At 40.1% G+C, this 16397-nt stretch overlaps 1 protein-coding gene across 1 annotated transcript in view; it reads right to left on the bottom strand.

Annotated features, from left to right (window-relative positions):
* The window catches only part of esrrga (estrogen-related receptor gamma a), a 172598-nt gene that overhangs the window by 111881 nt on the left and 44320 nt on the right, over positions 1-16397 (bottom strand). The window contains exon 2 of the mRNA XM_082541505.1: positions 6972-7051. The gene's annotated coding sequence lies outside the window, so the exon portion shown is untranslated. The remainder of the gene's footprint in view (positions 1-6971; positions 7052-16397) is intronic.

Genomic DNA, 16397 nt, shown 5'->3' with positions numbered 1-16397 from the left:
CTGGCCAAGGCATTCAAGCATCAGTCATGGATTCAGATGCCATTCAAGGTACGTGCAGTTCAGGAACTATAATAATACTTACACCTCAAATGCACCATTTTAAGTTTACGGAAAATGTATCAACTTTTCTCATTTTCTAACACTGTGTTAGGGTTGACGTGACGAATCCTACTTCCGGGCCTAAAGTAGTCTGCGTTTAATATGGCTTTTGTGTTGTTAACATCTTTAATGTTATGTATTTTCTTCTATTTAATCTCAAAAAGCTCCTAAAACAGTCAGTGATCACTGTTGACCTCCCTCGGCTTTTATTACCGCTAATCATTTATTTAAGCTCAGTTTTTAAAACCTTAGGATGTAACTACAGCCCAGCCCATGCAGCAGTATATGAATGACTAACCTCGTATTGTGGATGGATTATCTCAGTTGTTCTCCTGGCTGAAGTTTGGTCCTTTTAAAGCATCCTGCCATGCGATTACATTTGTTCCTGAACACCGAGAACACTCACGTTAACTTTTATCGAGTGGAAAAAAAGTTAGCTTGTTTATGATATGCTAACATAGCTGTGTCGCAAGCGGTCACTTAGCACATCATTATATACCAGCTAGCCAAACTTCAGTAACCCTACAAACGTCACTGCTGTTTAGTTTTCTGTCTTCATTTATGTTGGAAGTGATAACAGAGCTGTACGTTTGAATTTGTTTCCAAAACCCCGCAGTCAGGACATGCTATATTGTATTTAGATAGAAGCTAGCGAGCTAACTTCCTGCTAACTTCTAATTTCGTTAAATGTCATAAATTCCGTTTTCATGGATGCCTGGATGTTAAACTCAATTGTTACACCTGGTAGAGCAGAACGCTGATCATTTTATTAAAGATGAAAGACTTTAGACAGTTTTCAACTTTCAGTAATGCCATAGTGATCGTTTGATATATGGACCTGCAGCAGAGTTTAGGCCCAGACACGGCTAGTGACGTCAGACTGAACAACCGGATAGACGACATCAGTACTTTGATGTGAACACAGGCTAACTAACATTCCTCTTATATAAGCCACCTTATCAGGTTGTGAACTTCGCGCCATATGAATGTGTTGTGCTGCTCCAAATAGGGTTTTGGTTTTTTAAAAAAAACAAAACAAAAACTGCTGGCCTTTATTACAGCGAGCAAATTGAAAAGATGTCAGAGGTGGTAACTCAGAGATTTTTTGTAACCGACTCTCTTACATATGCATTTCTGGGAGTGTTTTTCTCAATACCCACAATGCAGGGAGGGGAATATAAAAATTAAGCTAGCAAACAGATATACTAACATTTGTGACACACAATTAACTGTTAACGGTAACACTATTTAAGACAAAAAAAAAGCAAGTCTTATATTTTGTGCTTAACAGTTTAGTTTTTGCTGTGCAGATGGGGGATTGCAGATTTAAGAGCAACTGTAATGTTCATTTAATTTATTTGGAACGCCAGAAAATAATGTGATAAAAAGTATAAATTACCAAGCCTCAGAATTCTAAACTTGCTCAATTAACTCAGAGATGACCTAGAATCTCTAACAAAAAGGATTCATCCAATAACAACGGCAACAAAATTTCTTCCATGTCTTCAATTTTTGGTGTCAGGTTGTGCAAAGTGAAATGTCTGGATGGACATCAGGCATTGGCAGCCTTTATTAAGACTGCCAATGCCTGATGTTTTACCTGATGGGTAAAACAGTTTTTTATCCTCTGAATTGATTGGATAGTTTTAAGGTGCCATATGGTTTTGTTGTGATCAATACAATTACATGTCTACATTTTAAAAACACACTTTCTTAATATCATTTCATTCTGTTATAATTTCAGGACCATGGACAGTGCACACAGGTGAACCTACACAAATTCAGCTGCATACACTTTGACCAGATGTGAGATATGTATGGTTGTATCTTGCCATGTCCCCTTAGGTGCAGCCTTTTTTGCACAGCTAACTCTACTCTACTCTAGCAATTAAGCCAGAGTACTTAAGGCCACATACAGTCCAGTGAGCCTTTGTGATGCAGCTTGTGAACTTGTGTGTGGTACCCTTTCTCTGTGTGAGAACCTTTTTAACTTTGTTTTGTTTAGTGACCATTTTTTCAGTTGTATTATGTTTTCTTTCCTTTGATAGTGGCTTCCCTGTGTATTTCAGTTTAATAAAAAACCAAACAACTTTAACAATTTTTGTCTCCATAACTTCTTTGTTTTTTCAACACTTTTTACTTACTTTCCCACATCCCATGGACTTTTTTAGAAGGAATGTAAGTATTATTCATCTGTCAAACAAGTTAAAAGGGTGTGAATAGCTTACAGTGCTACAATTATAGAATCCTGTTTCAATTATAATAATTCTTTCTGCCAAACAGTCGGCCTACATTCAGCATATACTGCTATGACCTATATTTCTTTGCTGTTAACAGGTTAAGCCAGTCCTGCTTGTCAATACATTTTCTTAGTTTGTAACACTTGTACGTTTGGAAGGTTTGGCATGTCATACTGAAATTAACTGACTGCGCCTGTATGTAGAAAAAAGCACAAAATTTGTAAGTCACCTGTAAAACTAACTTGGTGATTGTGTTGACATATTATGTTGCACCATTTAGTAAATCTGACCCATCGTGTTCACTTTTCAATAACTCAACCCCAGGTTTGTTTACTTCTGATGCAAAAAAAAGTATTTTGCTGTGCTAATCTATGGCCAGCAGAACCTACTCTAAGGAAGCGCTGCTATCCATCACGACTGTTATTATTCCTTGCCAGATCGAAGTGGCATCTGAGGATGCTATCCTTTCAAAAATCTGTCATCTGTTTATACCACCTGTTAACATCACCAAACACTTGTCTAACAGCAATCAGAAAAGCTACTGAGAACACTTTACCTTACATTGAACATAGAAGGATGAAAAAAAAGGAGAAAAATTTAACTGGGCAAGAACAATCCAAAATCTGCACTACTCACCCATCCACCACTGTCAGTCACATTCAAACTGACAAAGGCTGGGATTGTGAAATAGACATTTGTAGTTTTCTGACTGATGAATATCCATTCAGGACTCACAATTCTATTCAGAAATAACATGATGCTCGAAAATTCCTCCACACATTAGGAAGTGCCAAATGAAGAGAACTGGAGAAAGTGAGAGAGGGAGATGAGTATGTGTGAATAAATGATACATATGCTTCCTTTTATATTTAAGTGTGTCTCTGTCTGACTGTGCCAAGCACAAAAATTATGGTTGGCACAGTGGGGGCCAAAGGGTTTAAGATGCTGGACTCTTGGAACTGACTTCCTTGAGTCTTGTTGGGGATCCTACTCATGTGTTGTGTTTCCCAACCATCTATCTCCTTATTCTGTCATCTTTCCAATCTGTGCCTCTAATAGCCTAAAAAGAGCAAATAAACATTTCAAAAAGAATCCATTACATAAAAATCTGTATTAATAAAATGAATGATTAATTTAATGACAGAATGACTGAATGAATGAGCTGAGAGCTCCGCTCTTACCAGGGTAATCAGCCTATTGATCAGCTCAGCTTTTCTCATAGAATTGACCATTTCTTATAGATGGTCAATACTTGGGCCACTTAGAGGTGACTAGGCAGTAAGAAGTCTGTTGCTCCTAATGAGCGTGGAATTGAGTCACATTTCAAAGAAAGAACAACATAGTGACTGTGTTCCAAGTCATCCAATCATGTCAAAAAAAAGATCACTCACTGATTTTAATAAATTACTGTCCTGCTCTATCATTAATGGAAAGTAAGTGTAAGTATTTTCTTTTACTACTATGCAAGTGCAGATTTTATACTTGATCAATTGTGACAGCCAAAAAAACAGGATGAAATGCAGAGGTTAGGACACACACACACAGCTGAGTGGTGGGAAGGGAAGGGAAACTTGAGTTGAACTAAGAGTGGGATGACAGGAGTCCAGGAATAGTGGCAATCAATGGATGGAAAGATGGATGGATAGAGGGAGGAAAAGAAGGTGGGGGGGAAGTGGGAGAGTTGAAGGGAGAGATGAGTGGTCTCCTGGGTGGAGTGGTGATAGTCTTGCTGTGTGTCTGTGAGACCAAATCCTTTCCAAACTGAAGGGAGAACAATAGGAGGAGAAAACCCACAGGTAGGGGAACTATGGGGGAGGAAACGAGAACAGAGGAGAGTATTGTGCATACTGATATATGTATCTTTATTCAAAACACTATGAAAAGCATCTGGAGGCCACAACTTTTTTATATTGGTAACTCCTAAATATTTATTTATCAAAGTCAAGCACTACTTCCCAGCAGCTCTCATATGTCTACTTTATTATTAAGGATTTCAAGGAGTAATTAGAGCAGATGCACCTTGCCTTAAAAAGGGCAGAGTGGAGGTTTCTGGAACAACTTCACCTACTTCCAAGATGCATGGAGAAAAGTATAGAGTCTGATGAAGTTAAAGCTTCAGCAACGCTTTGTTTAATTGTGCATTTCAGCTTGTGGCCTTCATCGTCATGCTCATCATCAGAGTTTAAATATCATATATACAAATAAAAATAAACACAACCAATCATGTACATGAATAAATAAATAAAAACAGATAAAGATTTTTTAATAAAAAATAAAATAAAAACGATGAAACACTAAAGTTGTGCTTTATCATACAAATAAAATATAGTGAAATAATAAAACTATAAAAGAAAATTAGATTAAAAAGACATTTATTAGGAGCCACTATCTAAACTTCTTAAATGATACTTCATTCATACATCCTGGAACAAACTTTAAGATAGAAAATCCATCCTGTTTTTCCAGAAAGAACTTCCATTACTTCCTCCCTGGTTGAAAGCCACAAGTTGTCCTTCATACCACATGTGTTGCTGGTGCATTAACCTTGTAAAACAAGGGCTAAAAAGCCAAGAGTGGGAAAAAAATGTACAGTTTTATCAAATCAAATTTTAGGCTGAAAACAAGCAGTGGTGTATGTTGGCAAATCGAGGAATGGTGCTAAATCTTACAACACAGAATTTCCTCTGAGAAACCTAATTCACACCAAGTATCTGCAATCAGTTCAAATTTATGTCTCAAAATTATAATTCTCAAAACAAACATTGCAATAAAATGGTATTAATCTCCACAAACACTGTCTGTACAAGGTCTTAAAAAATAGACACGATCTATCAAGGGTAAAGCAAACAAGAGACATGTGAAGAAGCGGCATAAGTGGTGCTTTTATGAAACTCATGAGTTCCCAAGTAAGGGTAATTTCTTTCATAAGTAGCATGCACAACCACACAACCACAATTACTACACACAGAGACACACACATCACTAGAATAGCTGTAAAAACAGGTATTGATGAGAAGGCCTAGTCAATGACCATCAGAGGAAAACAGAGACCGCCATTAGCCAGCCAGTCAATTGCTAAAGCATTCTGGGTAATTCTAGCGCACACATACACCCAGACATGGGGATACACACATTGACAGCAAGAGGACACCCCTCAGGGACATCTTAACCACGTACACACATATACACACACACACACTGAGACAAAAATTAAGGCAGGATGGCTTTTATACTGTCATGCTTTGTCCTTTCATTTTTCTATCTTGTTCTTTTTCCTCCATGCTCTTTATATCTGCCTTACTCTTCCTCTGCTTTTTAGCTGTTTTTTAGTCACTCCTTCTTTCTCTCACACCCAATGTCTCTCTCAGGGGTAAAGTGGTTGTTGGTTGCTCCTAGGGGGTCTTAACCAAGTCTCATTAGTGCAATAAAGTAGTTTGTGTGTGTGTGTTACTGTGTATGTGCATGAGTGGTGGTGATGATTGTGCATTAGCCAGCCATCTAATCAATGGGAAAAACCACTGAGCCCGGGTCCCTGCTTATGTTACCATCAGAGCTATTTATACGGAAACACACGTGTCCAGCCACGCAAAAATCACAGCATATGGTTATGTGACAGCCATACGCTGTCACACAAGGATACGGGGAGTTTGACTCATGCCTTTCAATTCATACTCAACTTCAGCTTCAACACGACAAAATTTCTTTCCACTGTCTCACCCTCCCTCCGCTCCTCTCCCCCACTCTTATCTGTCTTTTCTTGTGGGAGTGAGACAGATTAACGTCAATGCTGGTTTTACTTATCATACTGTAGCCAGCACAACCCTCCAAGCAACAGAATGGGAGCAAACTGCAATACAATCAACACTGGGTGCAAGCAAAGTTGTACTACAACTGCAGGACACGTGCAAACACTGCATGGCAACATATTGGTTGGCACCCTTTTACTAATGTGTGGCATGGTTATGGTGGTTGGTTTTACTGATAGATTTAGAGCTGCCTCAAAATGCCAGCTTGATTATCTTGGGTATTTTGAGGTCCTTCTTTCAGACCTCAAAGTCTCCAATTACCTATGACAAATAAGCATATACGAGCAACATACAACTGATGATGATAAAACAAACAGCTCTTTTGTCCACCTACTGTAGGTTTGATACAATTTCTGATATAGATCAGTTTCTTCACTTTTTCATGCACACATTTACAAACACAAACATTAACACACAAACCGTTAAAGCTTAATGAAGCAGAACTCAGCCTGGTGCCCATTAGCTTCATAATTAATAATTTCTCCCTGCCTCCTAACACACTTATCAACTTGCAGAGGAGGTTGCATGCATGTGTATGTGTGTGTAATTAAGTGTGTGGGGTATGTGTGTTTGTTTGTGCCTGCCAGTGTCTGTGCACTTTGGCAGATAAGAGATGTAGTTGGTAAGGGAAATGGCATATGCGTGCAGACATGATCGTTTGCATGTCACTGTTATGTGAAAACCTTTAACTCGATTCAAACTACCGGCTTTTAAATGTTTAAAAGTTGACACTAAATTGATGGACAATTAATGTGAAAACAGTAGCAAAAAAGAAGCAAATTATAAGCAGAACAGTCTTAAAAATTACATACATGAAATTACATACCACCGTGGAGGGGGATCCATTGTGTATTCTCCATTTCCTCTTTCTCCCTTCTACTTGGAACTTGTTTTTACTGCTATGATCTATAGATTATCCGAAACGTAAAAAGAGACAGCGAGACAGAAGGAGAAAAGCAAAGGGAAAAGAAAGAAAACATGAAATTGTTAGAGAGCAATATCATAGGCCCTCTTATCTAATTCAACAAACTCTATTCCTTCCTTCCTTCTCTTTTTTTATTTCGTCATGTTTCCCCCATTCCTTTTCACTGCACTCACTCTACCTATATCCCCTTCTTCACCTCCCTTCTCTCTATCTCTGTGAATAGAACATCAAAAGCCTCTGAGTTAGATGGGGAATGACAGTATTTGCTATTGGTATGCAGGAAGACATGTCTGCTCCAAAGTGTTAGTCTAAAGGCCTCGGCTAAGTGTTTGTCAAGACATAAAGCCATTGTTCTCGTCTCCTCTCCTCTCAGATCTCAGACCTCTCCCTTTTTCTTTCTCCATCTCCTTTTCTCGCACCACTTTTGTACTTTGATGGAACATTTTACTTCAGTGTGTGTGTGTGTTAAGTGTATATATGAGTCTAGTATGAGAAGGGTTTGTGTGTGTGTGTATTGTGTGTGCCACTGTGCCTTAAGAAATTAAGCACTGCCGCACAAAACATTGCTGTTTATTTTTCATAAATTTAGATATTTCCATAACAAGCTGTATCCAGTAAATTAACTACAAAAAAGTGTAAACCTTGAACATACGCTTACTCAGGATAAAAAGATTTCCTGGTAAAACTTTTTCCTCACCTTTCTGGCAAACAAAGGAATTTAAATCAAAAATAGAAAATAATTAACCAAATTACCTGTTCATTGCCAATATAAACAAACAAATCATTCTAACATCATGGTATAACAACTTTCCAATGTTTATTGCTTGCCAGAATCGTTTACATTGGATACACACACACACACACACACACACACACACACACACACACACACACACACACATATATATATATATATACACATATACACATATGTATGTGTATATATATATATATATATATATATATATATATATATATATATATATATATATATATATATATATATATATATATATCCATCCATCCATCCATCTTCATCCGCTTTATCCGAGGCCGGGTCGCGGGGTAGCAGCCTAAGCAAAAAGGCCCAGACCTCCCTCTCCGCAGCCACCTCCTCCAGCTTATCCGGGGGAATACCAAGGCGTTCCCAGGCCAGCCGAGAGATATAATCTCTCCAGCGTGTCCTGGGTCTGCCCCGGGGCCTCCTCCCGGTGGGACATGCCTGGAACACCTCACCCAGGAGGCGCCCAGGGGGCATCCTTGTCAGATGCCCGAACCACCTCAGCTGGCTCCTTTTGATGTGGAGCAGCAGCTGCTCTACTCTGAGCCCCTCCCGGATGGCCGAACTTCTCACCCTATCTCTAAGGGAGAGGCCAGCCACCCTTAGGAGGAAGCTCATTTCTGCCGCTTGTATCCGCGATCTCGTTCTTTCGGTCACTACCCACAGCTCGTGGCCATAGGTGAGGGTAGGGACGTAGATCGACCGGTAAATTGAGAGCTTCGCTTTTACACTCAGCTCCCTCTTCACCACGACGGACCGGTGCAGCGTCCACATTACTGCAGCTGCAGCCCCAATCCGTCTGTCGATCTCCGGCTCCCTTCTCCCATCACTCGCGAACAAGACCCCGAGATACTTGAACTCCTCCACTTGGGGCAGGAACTCATCCCCGACCCGGAGTGGGCACTCCACCCTTTTCCAGCTGAGAACCATGGCCTCAGATTTGGAGGTGCTGATCCTCATTCCCGCTGCTTCACACTGCGAACCGTTCCAGTGCGAGCTGGAGGCCCTCACCCGATGAAGCCAACAGAACCACATCATCCGCAAAAATCAGAGATGAGATTCTGAGGCCACCAAAGCGAAAGCCCTCCGCCACTTGGCTGCGCCTAGAAATCCTGTCCATAAAAATTATGGACAGAACCGGAGACAAAGGGCAGCCCTGGCGGAGACCATCACCCACCGGGAACGAGTCCGACTTATTGCCGGCAATGCGAACCAAGCTCTTGCAACGGTTGTATAGGGATCGAATGGCCCGTAGCAATGGGCCAGACACCCCATACTCCCGCAACACCTCCCACAGGACACCCCGAGGGACACGGTCGAATGCCTTCTCCAAATCCACAAAACACATGTAGACTGGTTGGGCAAACTCCCATGCACCCTCAAGTATCCTCGAGAGGATAAAGAGCTCCAGTGTTCCGCGACCAGGACGAAAACCGCAATATTCCTCCTGTATCCGAGGTTCGACTAGCGGACGAACTCTCCTTTCCAGCACCCTGGCATAGACTTTCCCAGGGAGGCTGAGGATATATATATATATATATATATATATATATATATATATATATATATATATGCCGTTAGCACATGATTCTCCTTATGGGGACCTGATATGTTTAATATGCTGCTGAGAATATAGCCCAGAAGAAGCATATAGTATAGCTTTTATTTTGGAAAGAGCCATTTCTCTGTAATAAACTCTCTTTTCCAAAGATGAGTGTTTTCTCAATCAGATAGAATTATTATTTTATTTTAAAAACTGTACGTTTGAGTTAAAATATATATTTATAATTTTAATAAATGACAAATTAAAAAAGCATGAAAGTTTTTTTGTATCGAAAAAATATCGAACCGTGACACCAAAGTATCGAACCAAACTGAACCGTGAATTTTGTGTATCGTTGCACCCCTAATATATATATAGCTCGAGAAATACCAAGGGCTCAGAGAAGAGCTCAAGAAGATGTGGAGGGTGAAGGTGACGGTGGTCCCAGTGGTAATCGGGAGGCTGGGGTCTATCACACCAGGCAAGACCCCAGGTGCAGGCTGTGTAAAGATGCTTCAGAGACAATCCAGCACATAACAGCAGGGTGTAAGATGCTAGCAGGCAAGGCATACATGGAACGCCATAACCAAGTGGCCGGCAGAGTGTACAGGAACATCTGTGCCGAGTATAACCTGGAAGTCCCGGGGTCAAAATGGGATGACCGAGCTAAGATCCTGTGGGACTTCCAGATACAGACGGACAAAATGGTGGTGGCTAACCAACCGGACATAGTGGTGGTAGACAAACAGAAGAAGACGGCCGTAGTGATCGATGTAGCGGTCCCGAATGACAGCAACATCCGGAAGAAGGAACACGAGAAGCTGGAGAAATACCAAGGGCTCAGAGAAGAGCTCGAGAGGATGTGGAAGGTGAAGGTAACGGTGGTCCCCGTGGTAATCGGAGCACTAGGTGCAGTGACTCCCAAGCTAGGCGAGTGGCTCCAGCAGATCCCGGGAACAACAGCGGAGATCTCTGTCCAGAAGAGCGCAGTCCTAGGAACAGCTAAGATACTGTGCAGGACCCTCAAGCTCCCAGGCCTCTGGTAGAGGACCCAAGCTTGAAGGATTGACCGCCCACAGGGGCGAGTGGGGAATTTATTTATTTTTATATATATCTTTATCATAATATTTTACGAACAATTAAGTATAGTCTTAATTTAGTATATGATTTGGATTTCAGAAGAATTAAGAGTTCACATACAGCACAGCACACCTTTCTGTATGAAACAAGTAAAAGCACAATTTGTCCACAAAAGCTCTAACTAAGTTATAAGCAGAAGAAACATGGTTGAAAGCAGTGAACGCACCTAGTGGAACAGCACCATAGAAGCTAAGATAAAAAGTTTCACTTCTGGTCAGAACTTGTAGGAAAGAAAATTAAAAGTAAAAGCATGACACAAAGACTTGTAATTTGACCCTGAAAATTGTGGATTATGAGTCCACCTGAGAAGATTGCATTAGCATCTTTTAGATCATCCGTCACTGGCAATATGTGAAGTCACAACATATATGCAGTGTATATGGCTCAATAAATGTTGTATAAAATCATATTGATGTAGAACGTACATATGTAGAACTGCTCAGCTAACTGCACAAGCAGCATTTTTTTTTAAATTAAACTATTAATACAGTTCTATGGTACAATTAAAACAGTAGTCTTTTTTTTGCTCTCTTTTACTCCCACTCTTCTGTTTTCCATTATTCACTTGTCATCTGTCCAGCTTTCGATGACAGTTTTTCTTGACAGCCATTGCCACCATCACTTTTAAACTTGGAGTGTGTGTACACACCACATTCCGACAAGGGATATATCCAAAGCCTGGAAACAAAAAGGAGCTATTTCTTTGATGTCCAATGCAACATTATATAGGGTGGAACTGTTAAGCACTGATAACCCTGCAGCTCTCATCTCTTGCGCTTTCTCCCTGTCTCACCCCCACTCTTCCACTGTTGTCCTCCTTTCTCTCTGTCACTTCACCTCATACCTCTGTCCCTTTCTTTATTGTCTTACGGGTATTTTGTTGTTGTTATACGGTTCTTTTTTCCCACCTCTCTCTTTTCATCAAGTCAGTTCTCACAAGAGAGTTAGCATCTTGTAGTGGTGTTTGGCTGATCACCATTTGTGTGCATATGTGTGTTGCGTTACTAGGTGCTGTCAATGGTATGGCAGTGAGCCTAGTGGTGCCAGTAAAGGAGATTATGAGTTGATTCTGGCGGAGGAAGCTGGTAATTCTTTTAAACCAACAAAGCTGTTCCATTAGCCCCCCGCTGGTGTGCTGAAAAACAGACACTATAATATTCCCAAAACACAACAGCGTACACAGCTAAGCATGCACACACATACCCTGCACTGATCTGAAAACACATTTGGCCAGGAACCACACATACTCATGAACCTCGCCATAATTTCAAAACAAATTCAGTCAGCTACATGCTAATTTTGGACATGCACATGACAAATTTACAGTTTGAATCCAACCACACTCACACATGCAGACCGCATAAACATACAGCTGTTATAGACAGCAACGCCTTAATTCAAATCAATACTGGGCTAAAAACTCAACCTAAAAGCTTCTTGTTCTAACATCACTGAAATTATTTTTAGCTGAAGCAGGAGCTTTATGCTTTATGGATGTTTTGTCCTTTGACAACTGTGTAGATGACACACAACTGTAGATCTCTTTTCACCCCAATGACATTTTAACCTCAATGTATTGAATGACTGTATCCAAGATAATAACTACTGAACGGCACAGAACTGGGGTAGCTATTGGCCCCAATGCGTCTAATCCATGTACAACACACCTGATTTCCTCGTCTATAAACTGGAGCCAATATTATAAAAATGTCAGTGTCACCTTAGCTTGAAAAATATGTTAGCATAGTTGTCCAGTTTTATTTTATGCAGCTTAAGACATTTAGTAAGATGAGATCAATTTTATCCAAAAGTAAGATTACTGAATTTCATTACACTCTTATTTGAGACAGAAAAGTTCACACAGCTTGTCCAAAATTGAGCACCCAGACCTCTTATTAAAACCAATAACAGAAAAGATATCTTCATTGGTTACCTATTAATTTCAGAATTGATTTTCAGATTTTATTGCTGTTTTTAAAGGCCTGATCCACCTTTCAGATCTCCTGAGCCAAGGCTTTGCTGGCCAACCCAAAATCCTGAGCGTTTTTCAGTCAAGGCACTCTTTCTTTGCAACTTTCTTCCTAAGGAGATCAGACTGGCAAGCTTGTTCAGGTCTTTAAAATATCGTTTAAAGACACATTTTTATAAGCAGGACTTTTCTGTCCCTCCACTGTGTTTCTTCTGTGTTGTTCTAAATTTAACAACCTAGCAATCATTTTTAATTATTTTATATATGCTTTTTATTTTCTGTTTTCCATTGTTTTGGCTTTTTTTAATGTCCTTGTGATGTATTTCCCTGCCTAATGATGATTTAACTTTATCTTTTTAATCATTCTATTTCTATTTCTATTGTATTCTGAAGAATTTTGTAGCTTTGTTTTGAAAAGTGATATATAAATAAAGTTTTTTATTATCATTATTATTATTATTATTGCTCAGATGCACATAAGGCTGTCACCTGAAAGTAGAAAAACAATAACAAAAGCTTCATAAATGCACATAGTAAATAATCCATAATCTTTCATAAATAATCCATAAAACTACCCCAAATCACTTTGGGTTTTCCATTCTGCAACCTATGTCTTTAGGGAACTAATGTAACAAGAACTGCAATGGGGTACTCATGAACCATGTTGAGTTTTTTTTTTCTTTTTAAAAACAGAATCCAAACAGCCCTCTCAAAGAAAAAGGCACCATTGCCTAACTACAAATGGACAGTAGACTGAGCACAAGACAGTACAGAAAACAAACTGGCAGACACGCAGACTAAGAGAGAGTGGCAGGCGGACAGTAGACTGGGGCTCTATGACCTGCTGCTATGGGATACACACAGAGTAACACACAAACACACACATACCAGTTGGGATATCCAGACCTGCCATTGAACAGGATTACCTCTGTCATGGGAGGACTGGTATCCCCTCATCAGTGAGCACACAGACACACACACACACACACACCATAATGGTTCACTGGGCAAGCTGATAAGAACGTGTATGAATTTGTGTGTATGTGTGTATGTGTGCATGTATGCGTGTGCTAAGAAGTCTCTGATGGCAAGGATTAGGGACTCTTGACTCAGTCTCTCAGTAAAGAACCAACCAGCAAAAAACATGCTCTCTCTGTATGTCTGTCTCTCTCTCTCTCTCTCTTTCTTGCTCTCGCTCACACACACACACACACACGCGTGCGCACGCACACACACACACACAGTATCAAGTGCTGCGTTGGATTTCACTTTACTGCTTGCTACAGCATATATTTGACTCCACAAAATGTTATATACAGTAAAATTCAGTTGTTTGTTGAGAGCAACACACAGGTAAGGCTGATTGTTTCTTCTGATGCTACAATAAAAATAAAAATATGGTGTGGTACCTGGATAATATTCTTTATTAGTATTCTATGGCATTTTTTACTGCCTTTGTAACTATACCAGTCAATTGTATGAATGTGCACATGCGGGGCTTTAAATACAAAAAATTAAATAACTGGAAGATAAAACTGGTCTCGTGCATTCTATATTTTCCAATACCAATGAACTTCCATCCATCCATCCATTCGCTTCCGCTTATCCTTTTCAGGGTCGCGGGGGGCACTGGAGCCTATCCCAGCTGTCATAGGGCGAAAGGCGGGGTACACCCTGGACAGGTCGCCAGTCTGTCGCAGGACTAACACACAGGGACAGACAACCATTCACACTCACATTCACTCGCACATTCACACCTAGTGACAATTTGGATTAATCAATTAACCTATCCCCACAAGCTGAACTTACTTGACTAAATTGTAAATGCAAAAATTGTACTTTAAATAAATGGGTTAAAGTTAACTGGAGTAAAGGACCTGTTGGGCACACGAAAAATACAGTAACTTCTACCTTCTTTTAGCATGTCCAGAAGTCCAAATTTTGGTGCGATGGTTAGCATCTTCCTCTGCCTTTTGGGTGCTACCGCAGGTGCCTTTGACGGTGCAAAACGTTTCTTCGACATTGTTGTGTTTGTTGGGGAGAAAACTTACAAACACCAAGTACAGCACTTCAGAGTCACACTGCTAGCGATAGAAGATTTAGGTAAATTTGACAAGTGGAACATATTTGTACTGTACAGGAGACACCGCACGGAGGACGATGGAACACAATGCACTGTTAAAAAAAAAAAAAAAAAAGGCATGCGAAATTGCACATAAAAATACGTGAAACCCAGTGCCCAGTGTTTTGATTTTATATTATTGCTTATTGGTCTGTTTTCCTTTTGGTTCTTGGGTTATGACTACTGGTGTTTTGGTTTCTGTTCTGTATTTCTTAGCTTGTGTATTCCTTTGCCCCTGATGTCACTCTGGCCCCTGTACTTTGTTTCTTCTGTTCTCTGTAAGAGTTATCTGTGTTCAGTCTGTGGATTTCCTGTTTTATTTTGAAGGTTCATATCTTATGTCCATGTTTCTAGTTTCGCTTCCTCTGTCTCGTTAAGTCTAATTTCTTCCGGCTGTGTTCCCACCTGTTCCTCGTTCCCTCATGTTCCTGCCTGTCTATTTATAGTGTGTGTCCTCCAGTGTTCAGTGTTGCGTTGTACTCTCAACAAGCTGTGTGTTTTGCTTCCGTGTTCTCAGTCTCTCATCTTCAGGTTCCAAGTGTTTGTTATTAGCTTTGTGTTTTCAGTTTAGGGTTGTTATTGTGAGTTATGGTAAATGGTAAAAATGGCCTGTATTTGTATAGCACTTTACTTAGTCCCTAAGGACCCCAAAGCGCTTTACACTACATTCAGTCACCCATTCACACACACATTCACACACTGTTATGTTTGGAGTTTCTGCCACAGCACAATAAAGCTGCCTCTTCCTGTTCACCGAGTCCAGCGTTTGGGTCCTCTTTTCCTGCCTGCACACGGCACACCATGACAGAGGCTGCGAAAGGTAAACTGCGTTATAGCGAGGGACCACTGTATAGTCATGACTATAAGTATGAGTAGTTTTTCTACTCATTTCTTACTACATTTTAAATTACTAATAATGGACTACCCAGAACTAGTAAAAGAATTTTATTGCACTAGATGGAATTGTACTCATTTAGAAGATCTTTGTTTGGCGTGGTAAAACAGCTTGTTACTCTATAAAACAAAACTATCTGTAAAGATAGGACATCTTATTATTCATCACTGACAGATGAAAACAGAAACAATCCTAGGTTTCTTTTCAGCTCTGCAGCCAGACTGACAAGAAGTAAAAATCCTGTTGAGCCAAGTATTCCTTCAACTAGTAGTAACTTCATGAATTTCTTCACATAAATGTATTAAACATTGAAGAAAAAAATATTCACACCTTTCTAACAGATGTTTCATTGGGTACAATAACTTTTAATACTGCTGATATTTATTTAGACAGTTTCTCTCCAATTGATCTTTCAGAATTAACTTCTGTCACGGTCCTGGTTTGGTGACCCAGTGTTTTGTTTTGTTGTGTTGTGTTTTTGATATTTGATTTCATCATTGTTATCACTATTAGTGTTTAGGTTTCTTTATCAGTATTTCTAGCTCTCTAGTTCTTTGCTCTGTGATTTCTAGTTCTTGGGTTTTGTTCCTGTGTCCCTTTTGTTCAGTGTCAAGTCGGTAGCTGTGTCCCAAAACGTAGACTGCATCCTTTGGAGACCGCATTTGAAGGCCGATTACGTCACAGCCAGGCGACGAAGGCTGTCCCAATTCGTCGACTCCTTCAAATGTGGCAGACAAATGTGTCCTTCATTTCCTCGAATTTGAAGGATGGGTCGGGTGTGTCCTTCGTGGCCCACCATATCCCAGAAGTCATAGCACGGCCCAGCCAATTCCAGTTTCAAACAATGGCGGCCGCTACTAAGTTTTACTATTACTCT

The sequence above is a fragment of the Aulonocara stuartgranti genome, assembly GCF_965226115.1.
Source record: "Aulonocara stuartgranti genome assembly, chromosome: 1".
NCBI classification, from domain to species: Eukaryota; Metazoa; Chordata; class Actinopteri; order Cichliformes; family Cichlidae; genus Aulonocara; species Aulonocara stuartgranti.
The sequence above is the reverse complement of the archived record's forward strand: the minus strand, read 5'-3'. Positions and strand labels throughout refer to the sequence as shown.